Source organism: Glandiceps talaboti, chromosome 15 (genome assembly GCF_964340395.1).
Source record: "Glandiceps talaboti chromosome 15, keGlaTala1.1, whole genome shotgun sequence".
Lineage (NCBI taxonomy): Eukaryota > Metazoa > Hemichordata > Enteropneusta > Spengelidae > Glandiceps > Glandiceps talaboti.
Window position 1 is genome coordinate 10241575 of NC_135563.1, and position 17500 is coordinate 10259074.

Below are 17500 nucleotides of genomic sequence, written 5' to 3' on the forward strand. Positions count from 1 at the left end.
ACAATTCAATTTTAAATGTTGTAAAACCTGCGCATGCGTTCTGAATACACTAGTGTGTATAAAAACGTACGTCCGTAGGATAATCTAGGCTCAACGAAGTAGATGAGTCAAGCACGGAGAAAGGTAAGCACTGTGATAACCGCCACTCCTAGATTTGTATAGATAGCTAGATATAACTTTTGACGACAATATCGTTCTGTGTTTGTGGTACACAGTGAAAGCGCTTCCTAGTTAAAAGAAAGGATTGTATTTGTCATTTCGGGTAGTGGGGTAAGCTTACCGAATATGCTAATGGGTGGTTTATTGACGAATTTCCAACCCAAGAGTGACGTTTACATCAAAAACCTGCACACTTTGTTGTTGTCGTTTTGAAAGAATGCATTGCAAGGGCATGTTCCAACTGTGTGTGCGTGTCACACAACAGTTTAGATCAATTAGTGTTATAACTACCACTATCCATTAAGGACGCCTGGCTGTTATTTCATGTACGTACAGACATTCGACCACAGCTGCAGTTGCATTAGACCAACGTATGTTCGGGTAATCACTCCAGTTCCATACCCGGCGTTGAGCGTAAACAGTTGAGCGACAAAGCTTATGCGTGTAAACTAAGCTTAACTCAATTTGTTCAGGAACTTTGACTTTAAAGTCATTATAGTGTCGCTCGTTTGTTCGTCAAAATGTCGATAGACCCATTTTCTACTATAATTTCGACACAGTTTAAACTATGGAACAAAGTAGCTTCGGTGGACATCATAGGCAATATATCGTCGTGACGGCGTGTACACACGCAGAGAACGTCAACCCAGGGTTTTGTATAGTGAACCTTCGGCAGGCTTATTTTAGGTGGATTTAACTCGCGTTTACTGCCTCAATTAGTAATAACATATGCCTGAACTAGTAATATGTCGTTCGTAATGGCCGCTTTTTACTCCTCCCTACATGGGTAATTGCAGAATTGTATTGCCTTCCAATATGATTGGCGTGGCTCATTATAAGGCCATTCTGTACACATATACATGTTGTAAGCTTACGCTAAGTAATTTGTATGAATGTGGTTGAGAAGTGCACAAATGTGGCCAGTTTAGTCAGCCAACCTGATGGAGAGGTAATATGTGACATATTAAAAAATTGTTTCATTCCCCGCTGTGATAATCCTAGCTTCCGCACATACTAAATGTCATCATGTACATCATATTAGATAACAAATATAAGCGCAATGGTTGTATTTAATCATGTATCCCCCTGTGAACACCGCAATAGTTTATATGAAAAAAAAGAGTGTTTTTTTTAACCTTGTTATTGTTTCGATGAAAATTACATATGATTACTGATGTGGGCCAGGTTGAAGATGTCACACTGATTAACGTGAAACACGTAGGGTGCACAGTGGGGGCTATAATGTCACTCGGGAGATACATGACCCAAGGTATGTATAATCACTGTACACTTACTGAAATGATAACACAAATGACGGACAAACAGATGTTAGCCTGGCAGGATTCATGCTAAAGAATCGCTGTTAACAGTTCGCAAGACGGTAGATGTACTATGGGCGTCAAGATCAGACACGTATCGTCAAATTTGATAATCACTTTTTGTATCACATTGCAGTAGGGACGAGAAATAAGGGAAATGACTGTTATCTTTCGAAATCTTCCTATCCATATTCTTAATGATACTGTTTAGCCGCTTAATTTAATGTCAATGCCGACCTAAATTAGAGCAAAAAACACACACAAAAAGATGACAATCGCACTAGACGTTCGACAGGCTCATATATATGAACAGATAGTCGTGGCACGCCACCTGTTTTCAACATCATACATAGAAAACACATGGTGAAAACCTCTAAGAATTTGACGCTTTAGTGTTGACACCTCCCTGGGGTTAAAACAATAGTTCACCAACATGAACGCTTTATGTAGACAATGAGAAGGCGGCAGGGACAGTGGAAACGATTGATGTGGCTCATTGTATTACTTTATTGCCTGTTTTGGATATTTGGGGGGTTTCAACAAACCCGTTACTGATTTGATGTTGGACTATGTGATGGGTCTTGAATGTCATACCCAGTCAAGCAGACAAATAGTACAACATAACTCAAAAAGAAAATGTTTAAGTCATGAATAAACAGAAAACATTACCTGTATACGATCTACGTATCCAATTATTTCAAAATGAAATAGGAATCTAGTTAAATATTGCTATAGCCACTACCGATAATGTTACCATACATAGTTTACTTTCAAAAGTGTAGTCTACAGTCTTAGCACACACACATTCTTATCACAGTAGAAAATTACAGTATTTCAGTCGAGTTATGGGTATGCGACATCAAAGATCCAGCATGCATTCAATCCCAGGTTCTCCCATTATTGTTACCATATCAGTGACGTCATAAGGATAACGTACGATCATTCTTTTGTCCTGGACCGACTTTTTCTATAGCTCTGCAAGAGAAATACTTTCTTTTCCGAACTAAGTTGTATTCCAAATCCAAACCGGGCCCTCAGGGTCAGAAAGAATTTTCTATATTTTAATTACGTTGATGGAGTGAGATATAATGCAAATTTTACTTGTCAAAACATATGTCGGCGTTTGTCTTAGTTATATATGTCTACAGTATTACCCAAGGTACAGACACTCTGAAATTAGAAAAGACTAAAATGCATTTATAATATATATATATATATATATATATATATATATATATATATATATATATATATATATATATATATATATATATATATATATATATATATATATATATATATATATATATATATATATATTTGACGACCCATCAAGACTCCATTCATATATAACCCAGTTTTCTTCCATCTATCCTACGGCAAACTCTTAGATATAGCCGCGCACACTCATTTTTTTAAAACTGTATTGTGTTTAATTGTATGGTACAATTATTAGTGACGATAACGAAAAGGAAAATATCTGTTAACATTAATTATGCATAGACCACTATTTAAGAAAAACTAATTAAATGTTGCTATCACCAAAATGTATCGGTTTACAATGGTAGCAACTAGGTCACGTACCAATCTAGTAGTAGTATGTACATTCATTCGTGCGTGACTCATTATAAGATGAATTGAGGCAATATACTAATCGTTGAAATGGATTACTACTTTATAATAAAAAAGGTTGTTGTAATATATTGCGAGACATATCCGTCGACATAAGATATTGTGTCTTTACATTTGATGTTGATGTTACGTACAAATATTTATTGACTGCCTATATTGTTGATGTGTGAACCCGGTTTGTTCAAATCTTGTATACTTCCTTACATGCTCCCTTCTCTGATGAAATATGACCTTTTCAACTCAGTGAATTATAAGACATGTTGATAACAAGCCTAGCATTTAGATTTTCATGAAGCCCGCGTTGGAGAATAATTAAAACCATGATCCGTGATCATGATTAAGTAGGCCTCTTCAATGATCGATGTCAATCTGGTTTGTCAAACTTTCATTTGTTAGTAAAAGAATAGTTTTGTTGGTTCCTCAATAGCCCCATCATCCATTATCGCGTTTCAAAATGGCTTTATCTCATTAAGCAATACACACAATATAGCTAATATTTCATTTTTTTTCCCTAAGCGTATGGAAGGTTTATTTATCATTGGAGCTCTTTATACGTACTCCTAGGTATTTAATTTATATTGCTTATCTGGTGTAAGAATTTAATGAATTGAGTAAACATTTCAGATATGTCATAGGATTGTATGGATGTGAACAAGTCAGATTGACATTGATCAACTTCCCGTCCATTGATGCCTTTGGTCTCATCAGATTATATTCAAACGGTCTATTGCCATTTTTTGTTTGTTTAGCGTAAGTTAATAAACGTTTCGATAACATAAATGTCGTAAATCATATGATAATTAGTGGCTGAACAGGTTGTGTTAGAGTTAAACGAACTAGTGAAATATGTTATCATTTTTCAATATATACCATATATCATTCATTAGTCATACACAAGTAATCATATGTATAAGCATATAGACGTCGGAGAAGTGTAGACGTCTATGGTGAAAATAATTTTAGGTTACCAGCTATGCAAATGTGGCCTATGATCATACATGATGAATTGTTCATGATAGATTTTCACATGAAATAGTATATGTATTCAAGCTTTTTCCCCGCAAAATGAAGTCAGTACATATAACGTTATAGTCTGCTAGAAATTGTCAAATTATGAAAAATGATTCACCCTTTCTTTAATGCATTAGCAGGTGGTACTACCTCGAGTGCCCGTGTCGTAATAGCTTACGTGTCTGATACTCGACTACAAATAGGTTTTTTTACCCTTTGCGAAAGATTAATGTACATTGAAACATTTATTGAATGTCTATCATGTCTACGTAAGGAGCTAGCTATACAGGGAATTGTTAAGTTATCAATCATGCAATGAACTAAACTTTCAATCAGTGGGTACGCATTGCTAATAAATGTACTGGTCCAGGAGAAATTTGCTTAGGTATATAAAAATGGAGCGCAAATAATTATAAAGTATGTGAAAGACGTCGACAGAAAATTGATATCGGGAAAATTCTGCAATTTTATCGACATGATAACCTCTAAAAATGTCGAAGATAACATAACATGTTATTAATAAAGAAAGCTACCTAATAGCTTAATTTAGCGTAAATGTCGAGAATGTCACGACGACATCAAGACAACTCGACACGCAATAACAGTTCATTGATCAGATTGCAATGGACAGGACGACAATTTTGACATACCATTTTTGCTCTTAAAACTCACCCTATAAAATCTAATTCTATGTACAACTAACAAGGAATTTATATTGATGTTTTAAAAATAAACTAATAGCAATACTAATACAACTTTGCTGCACTAACCGTTTCGTACTTTACTGGGATAACTTATTTCATATATATGTGTTTTGGATGTGGGGGTCAGCCATCCTATTTTGTGAAAAAAATATAAATTTGATATTCACTAAGATAAACGTCACACGACGTACTTACCAAACGATCGATCGATCGATCAATCAATCAATCAATCAATCAATCAATCAATCAATCAATCAATCAATCAATCAATCAATCAATCAATCAATCAATCAATCAATCAATCAATCAATCAAGTGACATCTATATGAATTGACTGATTGTCTTGATTGATTGTTTGATCACTGCTATTTTAGCAGTGGCATATCAATAAGTCTCTCCAATATCAGCCAAAATCAATAAACCAGAATTTATGTCTTGTTATAATTTATAATTACTACTTCTGACTTTTATTACTGTCAATAATTTATTGCATTAACAGCAGGTTAAAACTACCTTTTGTGAACAATGTTACAAAATGCTTATAGTTACCGTAACGGTTGTATTGATTTCATAATAGTATACAATAGACATATACTCTCTTTTACTGTCGACAGTTATCTTTTCGCTTGTACAGTATTCGCACGGTATGATAGACTACACAATTATATCACCGCTTGATTATACTTAAAACGGGGGTGTTGTGAGTCACTTTTTTTATCTTATATGTCAATGCCACCAACATTGTCAATTCGGAGTTTTGAAATAGTGCTTTTTTTGTAGAACAAGCATACAGAAGGATTATGCAGTAGCAAGACTGTCCGTTTGCTTTTCAAGTTTACCCATCAAAATAACATTATATTTATAGGAATGGTTTTTCATATTGTTTTGCATTCCCATATTAGTCTATGAGCCAGACCCTGATTTTTAGCCAATTGGTACCAAAATGGGGTACCATATGAAACATTACTTTTCTAAAACCAATTTTTCTCTAGATTTCAAAAATGCTTGGTGGACATCTTTGTTTGGTAGCTTTCTAGTAGTAATCTTCATTTAAATTTACATAACACATAATAAAAAAAATCAATAATCTGATGGTGATTTGGGGATGACAATTCAAATTTGAAACAGTTTATGTAATCCAACATTCTTAAAACATTGAAATAATTAAATTAAATTAAATTATGACTGAGATATAATGCGGAGTCTTGTAAATGACCGAAAACGCAACAAATTCAAAAACGTACAAATTCGACGTCAGGAATGATCCCATTGGTGACTTCAATATTTTCTTTAACACAAGTGTATTCTTTTGTGTGAAATAGTGACCCGAGTGAGTCATTCAAGTTGTGAACAGCCTTGTGAGACTACTAAAGCTAGTAACTGGGAATGTTTTTAATGGGAACATTTTCCTTTACAAAAGTGTTCAAACTGAATAACAACCCAAAGATCTCTGTGCCAGTGTACGTGTTTTCGTGTAAATGGTGAAAAATGATCGTCAGTCGGTTTACTATATCTTTTTTTAAACACATAAAAATACATTAAAATGAATATGATATTGTTGATTTGTTAACGTTTTATTCGAAAAACTAAAACTGAAATACAGGCACAAAAATCTATCTAGGGACTTGTGCAAGTCTAGAGGTTTCCATGTAAACAGAAAAAAACATATATATTTTATTGGTCTATGTCGGTTTATTATATCGTGTAAACACATAAAAACGAATATGATATTGATTTTTAACGTCTTTAGTCGGCAATATTTGACTGACAGGTATAATATCCATTGATTATACAATGTAACAAAGTTTAATGAAAAGAATAGACTTTTCTGATTTGTTGCGTAATGTACCGGTGAGTGCCCTGTTGAACCTACCATTGAGCTATCGATTGCATGGTTTTAAGTCGAGGTTAATTTCACAATTTACATTCCCACAGAGCTTTGTTATTCACGATTCACGCATTTAAGTTTAAGCATTCACCATTCACTTTCGAAAATAACGATTATTCACCAATAACGCGATATCAGTACTAATATGTCGTAAAAATCCGTACTAGACAAAGAGTAATTCTTATTAGTGTAGGAAATAATCAGAAAAAAAACTACCTAAGTATTAGTGGTAGAGCCAAGGACCTAGAATATAGAGTTGGAATTTTAATCACTGTGCTGTATTTATGCATAATATTAAAAAGTCGTATAATTTCCAAAAGAAACTCATTTGGAATGTCCACCAAGCATTTTTGATATTAGAATAGCATTATACATCACTGGTGAAAATATCGTTTGGTACCACTTTTTGGTACCAATCACCTTATCTGGCTCATGGACTATATATTAGTGAAGGGAAAGGCATATAACAGTTTTACTGTGGTTGTCATGTAAACATAAATATATCTTAGGCAATTATATTAGTGATCATATCACATCTAAAGATCATCTCCTAAGCTGGCATCTGCTTCCACTTTCTTACAGAAGGGAACTGGTTGATGTCATGTTTATTGTAAATAGTTTGAATTGTAAATATTGATGTCAACATAAATCATTATATTTCTTTTAGGCACAGTGACATCCGAACATTGAAAGTTCTTTGTTTTTAAAAACTGAATATTTTAGATATTCTACTTTTCACAGAATTTATTCTAATTGGAACTCCTTGTCGTTTGGTATTTCACTTGAATGGTAAATATGTAAACAGTGATATTTCACTTGTCATTAAAAACGAGCATTTGACCAATTTTAATACTCAGGTTGCAAACCATTACCGTGAGCTATAATCATGAACAAGTTTGATCATGAAAATTCCTGTACCTGGGTGTCAGTGTGTCATGGTACAAAATGTCGTTTAAATGTAATTGTTGGTGTTTCCATTTATCTTGTATTGTTACTTTTTTGCCGGTTGTCTTTTATTTCTATGTATATTTGTTTTGGGATCGGAGTCCACGTTTTTAGGCGTTCGTCACCTGTGTGGACTGCTTGACTAGTGTCAAAGTTAAATAAATAATACACAACAACTGAAGCTAAGAAGGGAACATCTTGTATCTTGTATTGCATGGCATAGCACTTAATAAAACCTACACGACATTTAATATCACGTTGCTTCTAAGAACCGACATCGGCTCAAAAGCATAACACCCCGGGTGGTTTAGAATGAGCCTCGACGGTAACAATTGTAAGACACCAAATCATAGACGATAATGAAACGTATTAGTACTTATTCTACTTTCAAATTGTGATGCTGTAATAATGAACGTTTATTGTTATGGACCAGGGAACAATTTCCAACTGTTAAATCTCTCTAGAATCATAGTACAAAATGTATACAGTTTGTGGTGAATTTTAACCATAAAGTTGAAATCTCCGTTTTAGTCAAATAATGCACTAAAGGTTATTCCAAACGGCAAGTGAGTTTGTGAAGCTGTGTGGGCTCAATAATCAAATGCGAAATAATGTGACCCTGTTCGCCCACTTTATAACAGCTGTTATCATTTCAAAGATAGTAAAATTTACCATAAAGCTGGGTCTGTCGGAAAAGGGGGATTTTTACTACTTTATGTACGGCTATAAATACTTTCACTAGGGAATATTAATAGAACGATGTTTATTTGGTTTCACTGCCGGTTTATAATGGTATTAGTACTGTGTTGGGTACTAAGCTTGTTACAAATCAACTATGGACTATTGATATATTAACTACATTTAGTATATTTACAGTAACAATGACTCTTGAACTTGACTTTCAATCACAAGGCGGTGATTTTTTCATCGGGGCAGAAATGATTTAAGTTGTATGGATTTTAAACTATTGGATTTTCAGAAAATGATGACATGGTCGTCATGGCAATATACGTATAGATCATGGGTCCAACGCAAAATGTATTCGATCTTTCCATTAGCGCTTATTCAATGATATCAGAGATTTTTATATGATAGTGATATATCTTGCCATTTCTATGAACATGAACGGAAACATTGATAATTGGTTAGCCCTGCCTTTATCAATAATGGCCATATGCCCTTTGTACAGCTAAATGGACAATATATCCAAATATACACTTTTAAAGGGCTCCGCTAATCTTAATCTTCAAGCTACATATCCAAGGATACATTTCATGGGAATAAGAGATTGTCGCCATGGTACTGCTTTTTTTCTTTTTTCTTTACACCAGATGTAATCTACATTTATGAAGAATCTGTATATAGCGTTAACATCGAAATCACATGCTTTACGTTAAATAGACAAACAGGTGTGAAAAATGTTTCCCAAAATATGCTAGGGTAGGGTTTGTGGACTTGGTTTCCTTGGTTACTTTATAGGTGGCATATTTGTTCACTTTTCCCCGTTTATTTGCTTACAACCGTCCCCATGTAACAGTTGAAATCAGATATATTCCACAGAATACGAACGCTGACAACAAACATTGTGGGGGTTCTTATAGACGTTCATGTCTTCACTTTGTCAGTTACATCTTTAAATGATGTCTGCCATATTAACATTAATTGACAAAACATTAATATTAATTCAGGTATCGTAATAAGGTATCGGCAGTCAGTGCTAAGGCAAACTAAAAAAAATTGTTTCCAATAACATGACCTCATAACATAGGATAGGTAGGTCGGAATTTTATTTTATAACTTATTTTTCCAAAAATTACTTAACTTCGAACCTAGTATAAGATACTCGTCGATCACAATACTTCCGTGAGAGTTTGATGAGGTGTACAAGAAGTAACTGCAGGCAACTAATAATAAGTTAAGTAGACGATTACGCTATGCAGACTGTGCTGTTACAGTCTAAAAAGACATGGTCTCTAGCTGGAATTACGGTTAGCGACCCACAGAGGCATGAAAGTGTACACGGATATAGAAGTAAACTGTTTTCATTTTACCTTTTTGCATGCAAGTATTTAAGGTCGGGGGCTAAAACTAGGGTCAGTCGGGTTAACGGAAACATATTTTTTTTTATTTTACATCCGATTTAATCTACATTTATGAAGAATCTGTATATAGCGTTAACATCGAAGTCACATGCTTACGTTAAATAGACAAACATGTGTGAACAATGTATCCCAGAATATGCTAGGGTAGATTTTGTGGACTTGGTTTCCTTGGTTACTTTAGGCGGCATATTTGTTCACTTTTCCCCGTTTATTTGCTTACAACCGTCCTCATGTAACAGTTGAAATCAGATATATTCCACAGAATACGAATACGGCCTAAGTTGAAGCCTAAAAGAAAATAATTGTTTGGTTCCTGTTACCCGGCCCCATCTAGTTTTTCACTGCCAACCCTAAACGTTTGTTTACGTATTCGAGAAAAAAAAGTAAAATCGCAACATTTGTGAAGTGTCACGAGAATTAGTGGATGTGGAAACTGACATCAACCTAAAAAGACAATATAAAACTGTTCTTCTAATCTGTAATGGCTGTACATCTGATAGGAAGAAATTAAAAACAGAGACCATTTTGAAAACAATGGAAAACCTGTACTAGACACTCACACATGAAAACAAAATATAATAAAATAAAATAAAGAATCTATCTACCCCACCTATTCTAAAATTGAGTGTAATTTGAACCACGCACCTTTTTAAAATTAGGTCTAACCGGCAACATCTAACCATATCTTTGTAATATTTGACGACTATATGAAATATTCTGACGTTTGATAAAGAAATTCTAATTCTACAGTCAACCCTGTCATGTAAATGAAAGGATTAAATATACGTAACGTGTACAATGGATCACATAGCATACCTTAATGGTAAAAATTTACGAGCAGATTCTTTTGTATTTTTATGGCCTGTTTGAAAATACCCCATTTCTTATCTCAATATTAGAACATATCAATTTGCTTTATTACTTTATAAATCATTTCATTATTTTTTTATTTTCATTTAGCGTGGGTAATAATTTTTTTTTTACAATAATAAATTTTATTTTATTACTTGAAATGTCGTAAATGCCACATACACCTAGTTATAATATATTTCAAATTGTTACGCTGTGATATTTGGAAATCCTGATTTTGGTATTTTAATTTATGCACACATGTAGGCCTATTTCATGGCTACATAAAATGTATATTTTATGTGTGGAGGACAGTGCTATTTCATTTTTTATGTACTTTATACATAATTTTAGCATGTCAAATAAATGACAAGTGCAGTCCTTCAAATACCATTCTATATAAGTGTAAGTAATATGATGATTTACAATGGGATACTACGCATTACTACCTATTGATAAGTCTCCTAGGCTTTTTGCATAGCACATCGATTTTATTTTTTTTTGAAATCTGTCCGTCAAAGGGTTGTTAACATAAATACCTCATTTGTCAATCAATCTGATACACGTTTTTAATAGGGATTAACATAGTCTAGCTCTCCCAGTGCTTGTATGAGGCAACATGATATTTCTATCATGTCATCTATATTTATATCGTTAGGGTCTTCAGTTAACAAGTGCACCAAAGTAGGTCTTTGATGACGAAGGATTTCATCGGTGATTCATGGATTATGAGGGTATCAGATTTTGCCGAAGATCATAACCTCATAAACACGGTCTACTTACGAGCAGGGCAGAGCTCACCCATCATCATCTTACGCACATTGCATCAGAATAACGGTGAGCCTGTGGTGCGTTACATGCGATTATTACGCTGTTTACGTCGGTATGAGATTTCGTCCTTCTGAAACATTCGTACGTTCTTAGGTTATCGGTATTTTTTTATTGAGCAGGGCATCCATTCGACTACTTGTGCGTCAAATGAAGGGAAACGCAAATGCACTTACGCAGTAGCTACTAAATAAAAGTCGAAATTGGCGATTCGAAAATTTGCCTCTTGGTGAGAAAGGCGCTTGCGTATTTTGCAATTAGCCACCGAAATTTTCCACATCACCATGCATGTCAGATTAAGAGCCACTGCACTGAAGACCCCTTTTCCTTATATCAAAGACAGAGAAAATGTAGGCCACACTTACGGCATTTTCTGCTAAATAGTCTGATCACCGTTTATCAATTTTGATGATCTAAATATGATAGGAATAGGTCTACCATTATTCTATCTACTAATGCTGTGACGTCAATTGACGACAGATGTGTCCTTTCTGACCTTTTTCAAACAGCTTCTCAACACTTCAGAAATCCAGATGCGTACACATTTCATGTTTAAACATACCTTACTATATGAGTTAAAGCAAAATTCGTAACAATGCCACTCGTCACCCAATACTCAGACAAGTGTTAACCAATCTACTCCCAATCTATACATACATAATATGGTCTATGAAGTCAGAGGTATAATTTACAAATTGAAATCTTAAGGTTTATTCATTAGTAACAAATGGATTGTACACGCACCCAAGACTCGTTATAGAAAAGTATAGCCATTTAAATTAAGTGCTTTGCATTATACTTCTAAAAATCACAGATGTTACCTGACCTCAAAACCAATTACACAAAATCTTCAGCTATTAATCACAGTATATTGCGTGATGAAAATACCAGTACACACGCTAAGACAAGATGTACACGAGCAGGTAATACGTTACACAAGGATTCAACCTGAATCCGTTCTACAGCAGTATCATCATGCTTCAAGAAACTCTTATTATAAGGTAGGATATTCTTAAAATTGTAAATTCTCGATTCCATCATTCCTACAAATGATACACCGCAAACCTGAACTAGAAATCCATAAAAAATGTCTAGAAACCAATTTTCAACGAGTAACAGGTTCAAAAGGGTCGTGAACACTTGCTGTATATCGACAAAGACGTCATCTACCCGAAGATGCAACAGGGTCAACGATGTAAAATTGGAGAGACAATTGTGAAGTTCTTAGCATGCATGCTCGCCACCTCCCCATTTGTCGTAGCAAAGGCCGTACATTTGTAACAGTTCTATTCGTGTCTGATAGAAACAAAAAATACGGAAGCGTTAGATTGGCACAGCTTCGTGAGTTGCATTTTTGACGAGAACATGTATAAGAGAGCGACGCGTGACTTTGTAGTACCCTGAGACAAAATGATCGCGGATATTGTCTCCGGGGAGCTAGTCCAGTGGTTCGTTATCATATCTAGAGTGTAGTGTATTTGGATGGCATGGCTGCTTGAAAATGTGATACATTTTTCCTTCACAATAAAATTCCACTCAAAACTAGAATATTTACTGGTTGTGATTACACTTGCCTATATAACGTTTCACGATATGCACGTGATTGAATTTACACGAGTTTACGTTAGGTAGCGGAGATACGGCACGGTGTGTTCTGAATTCAACCTCTTATGTTACGTGATTATTACAGCTTTGCTTCATGTTTCATTATACACTGAAAGATTCAATATTCGATTGTTTCAATCTCCTGAGTGATAAATGATTAAACAATTGTTCAAAGTTTAGTGAGTGAGTGAGTGAGTGAGTGAGTGAGTGAGTGAGTTGGTGTATTTTTGGGTGAGTATCATGAGTACCATGATCATCATGACGTCGTCGTTGTCGTCGTCGTCATCATCATCATCATCACCAGTAGTAGTAGTAGTAGTAGTAGTAGTAGTAGTAGTAGTAGTGTTCTTGTATTTATTGTATTTGTATTTTGTTGTTGTTATTGTTGTTGTTGTTGTTGTTGTTGTTTTGGTGTTGTTGTTATCGTTATTAAACCAAAGTTTGATTAACCATCAATCACACGAACAGTAGACGTTGAAGATTCAAATAGATTATCAAAAACCAGTCAAAGGGATAGTCCATTTAAACCCTTGGCCTAGTAAGATTTAAAAATCATCCTTTTTGTTCCGAAATAGGCATACTAGGTATTCTGTTCTTAAGCAAAATTCATTAGATGATCACATTAAGTGTACCTCCAAGCCTTGGTATTTTCAATACTCACGTGGGCGTCTTTTGACTTGACTCTTCCAGGTACATTTGGAATCTTACCGTAGTACTCTCTGTGGAAAAATGTCTCTACGGCCAACTCAAACGCTAATACTTACTGCATAAAATACCGCTTCTTGATCTCATAAAATACCGCTTCTTGATTTTGTTTGCTTTGCAGCAATATGGACAGATAGGCTTTATATCAAAAAACAGTTAATTGCATACACATTCCATGAGTTCTTGGAAGAGTATAAAAGGAGATAATTCAAAACCAAATTGTCTACCAGCAATGGCTTTTTCATGTATCTGTGCTTTGTGGACGATTATGTAATTTGAAGGCTTTTCAGCGTTCAACATGGTCCCGTGTTGAATGTAAACATGTTATTTTTAAATACAGACTTACTAGGTGTTTTATGGTGCTCTTAATTATAATCGACAATTTAGATAAAGCGTTTATTATCTCAACATAGTTATAGCAAAGGTGATTGCACAAGGGAAATGAAATCCATCGTAGCTTTTTAAGATATGTCCATTATATCTTCATCCTATTTGTTTTATAAATTAACTTACTTAGCCCATTTTACTGGCTACAAAACTATCGTAGCTCATTATCGACTTTGAATGTAAACATACTACTATTTTTGATGAGTTGGTACTGCCGCTGGCTAGAAAAAATGTTAAAAGTTAATACTAGCTATCTTTGGTTTAACCGTGCTGCATTCCATAATTATGTATACCATTACACCCATACCGAGCTGATTTTATTTTCACTTATTTACATACTCCTAGGAATGTAACAACTCAAATATCAACACAGGATGGTCTGTGTGAATATGGATATGGGCATATATCGCTAACGATTGTGCTCATAAAATATTTACTAACTATATTCCAGGCGATAAACATTTGAAAATGTTACTTAAACAGGTTTCGTCATGTGCTGTTATCGTAACTAAGGTAATAATTGTATAGCAATCTGTTGTATATTCATAAACATCGTGTATTGCCAAATTAAATAAGTGACATATGGTAACTTTAATCCCTTCGTACATTTCATGTTTACGTATACCGTAGGAAATTGTAAATTGATGGAATATGCATATACAGTGTTTATTTACAGTACAACAAGAAATATAAACTAACGTAATAGAAAAAAACGGTATCATATTTTACTAAGATTTTTTACTCATTCCTATCGAAGCAAATGGGATGACATGTGTATGTTTTAAAATAAGTATATTAAAAAAAACCCCACAATTTCTTCATTCTTTCATTAATGATTTACACTCTGTACACGACATCACCACTCTGGACGTATCGCAGTGAGTGTAAGCCACCATTATGAAGGTAACTGGCAAGATGACAATCCTACCCAGGTTAATCCAGCAACGTTAATCTTACCTAGTCATAGGAACTGTCGTTATGAGGGGGGGTTGTGACCTCGACAGGAAGAAATTACCTTCGCTCTGCGTCAGATTCTCTTATCGATGGCCCCCCTCAATATCCCTTAATTGTTTACATTTGGTAGGCGGTTACTCAAAATATCAAAAAAATGGAGGAAATCTTGACAACGTGATGATATAATAGGTAAATTGATGATACAGAGGGTAATAAGCATTATACATCAAGAAATTAATATTCCATTTGCAGTCTAGACATAGTACTGAGACACGTCACCTAAATGGTAGAGTTGTCCCACAGGATGCATGTCCAGTGGTAATGGAGTAATTGTGTCATCATATTGGTTCTGATTCTTTCATTCAAACATTATCCAGTCTTTATCTGATAAATTACTCCCACAAATCTAGAAGCATATCCAAGAAAAGATGACTTATCAAAAGAAAAGTGGGAAATTACATACTAGGATAATCTGCCACAAAATATAAAAAGAATTTTCAGAGTTGTATTATGAAATAATACATATCGACGTTCTCTGTTCATGATGCGCACTAAAATAAAAGTTGTCTGATGGGAAATTATTCATTCCATTCCGTTGCACAGTGATAGTCGTTCCCTTTTGTATTGTATGTAGCTTATGATGTATAGCACGGAAGTAGCTTTATGATGAATCTAGTTCGTAATAATTATGCCTTTGTGAGTGAAATATATTTCATCAACGTTCTAGGGTCAAACAAGTACTAGTTAGAGTAGATGTGCCAGGCAGGAACCCATGGTAATGTCATTTGTAATTCTTCTCTCGTCCTTTGATCTATCCAACGTAATGTGCCTACCTACGCAAGTATGTATGTATCTACCTACATTTACCTACCTTCCCAGCCAGCCATCTACCCACCAACTAACCAACCAACCAACCAATCAACCTACCTACTTTCCTACAATACCTACATATCTACTTACCTACCTACCTGATTCCCTACCTATCTACCTACCTACCTACCTTCCTACCTACACCACACCACACCACACCATACCATACCATACCACGTCACACAATATCAGCTACTGCTTAATAGGGAACTTGCAAACCCGAAATGTTGAATGTTGCAGCATGGGAAATGTGGTAGTAAATACTAATCAATTAGTATTGTAAACAGTGTTGATAACTTGTTTGTAACCACAAATAATCAATTCATAGTTACCCTGAAAATTGTGGGAGGTTAATTTTATCAGTCGCTCCAGATTAGGTATTATGATAACCACAGATAATCCCATAGTCCTTTGCATCTGAGCATGCTCAGTCTGGATTGCAAGTTCCCTATTAGTTGTGACCCATTCACTATAGATTGCAAATACAGTCATGGCGTTTTGGTCTTGAACTTGGCTAATTAAAGGGGGCAAGTTCTACAGCCAACGTAATATGTATCCCAAGCACGGACTCTTGCAGTAAATGTAGAACGAGAATGTGAAGTAACTGTCACTGTATAAATTGGACCATTTGTCTTACACAGCTCGTTAAATGTTAAATGCCAAGGTCAATAAGTCCCATCAAAGACAAAACCAGGTCGAAAACGAAGTTTTGGCGTTATCATATGCTGGTATAAAACCTATTATCACTCATAAGTTGAATCAGGTATAATGCCACTCTATGTTTACATACGATGACGTGAATCTCCTAATATAGGTAATCTAACACTTTTATGAGTATTCAACCTTCAAAACTATGACAGTTCTCAAAGACAATTCCGTGCTAGTGTTCGTAGTCGCGTTAGGTAAGTGTAAAAGCGTATGGTGTTCTGTCGCAGAGCTTTCACGAGTGATGCTGGTTACAGAGCAGCAGATAAACAAAACAACAAAATAATGTTCGTGCGTCGTGTGGTTCTGTTATTATTACATATATTTGTCCAGAACAGCAAATTTCCGATCTAAAACTGAATTTGCGTGATTTCGTGTACATGGAACGACCGCGCGCTCATTTGCATACATGTATATAACAATGCTTCTGGCATTGCCCTGCAGTGTAAATACCAGTATGCGCGCTCAGCGATGCAAGTATTCACAGGTGCAAAATATTCAACAATTTATGTTATTTACCTACCCTCCGTTTGTGTATGTTTTTCTGATATGTGCTATTAAGTCTATCACACTGGAAGACTGTTTTTGTTTCATATGCGTCGTAATTTTGACGAATGGACACAAACCAAATTATTTGTAAGCGTCCTGTCTACATTGTAGAATATGTCGCAAATAGAAAAAAATGCATTTAAAATTTCTACTCGTGTATATATTCACGTGATGCAACTTGTTTTGTATAATGTAAATACAAAAACTAAATCCAACGTTTACATAAGGAGAAGAAAAAACATGTCAAAACCAACTAAATCAATATCGTTATGTATGGTAGGCATGGTA

At 34.8% G+C, this 17500-nt stretch overlaps 1 protein-coding gene across 1 annotated transcript in view; it reads left to right on the plus strand.

Moving 5' to 3' along the window:
• Positions 1 to 105: 105 nt before the first annotated feature.
• Positions 106 to 17500, plus strand: part of LOC144446602 (putative G-protein coupled receptor No18) — a 69212-nt gene continuing 51817 nt past the window's right edge. Inside the window, exon 1 of the mRNA XM_078136404.1 lies at positions 106 to 123. The gene's annotated coding sequence lies outside the window, so the exon portion shown is untranslated. The remainder of the gene's footprint in view (positions 124 to 17500) is intronic.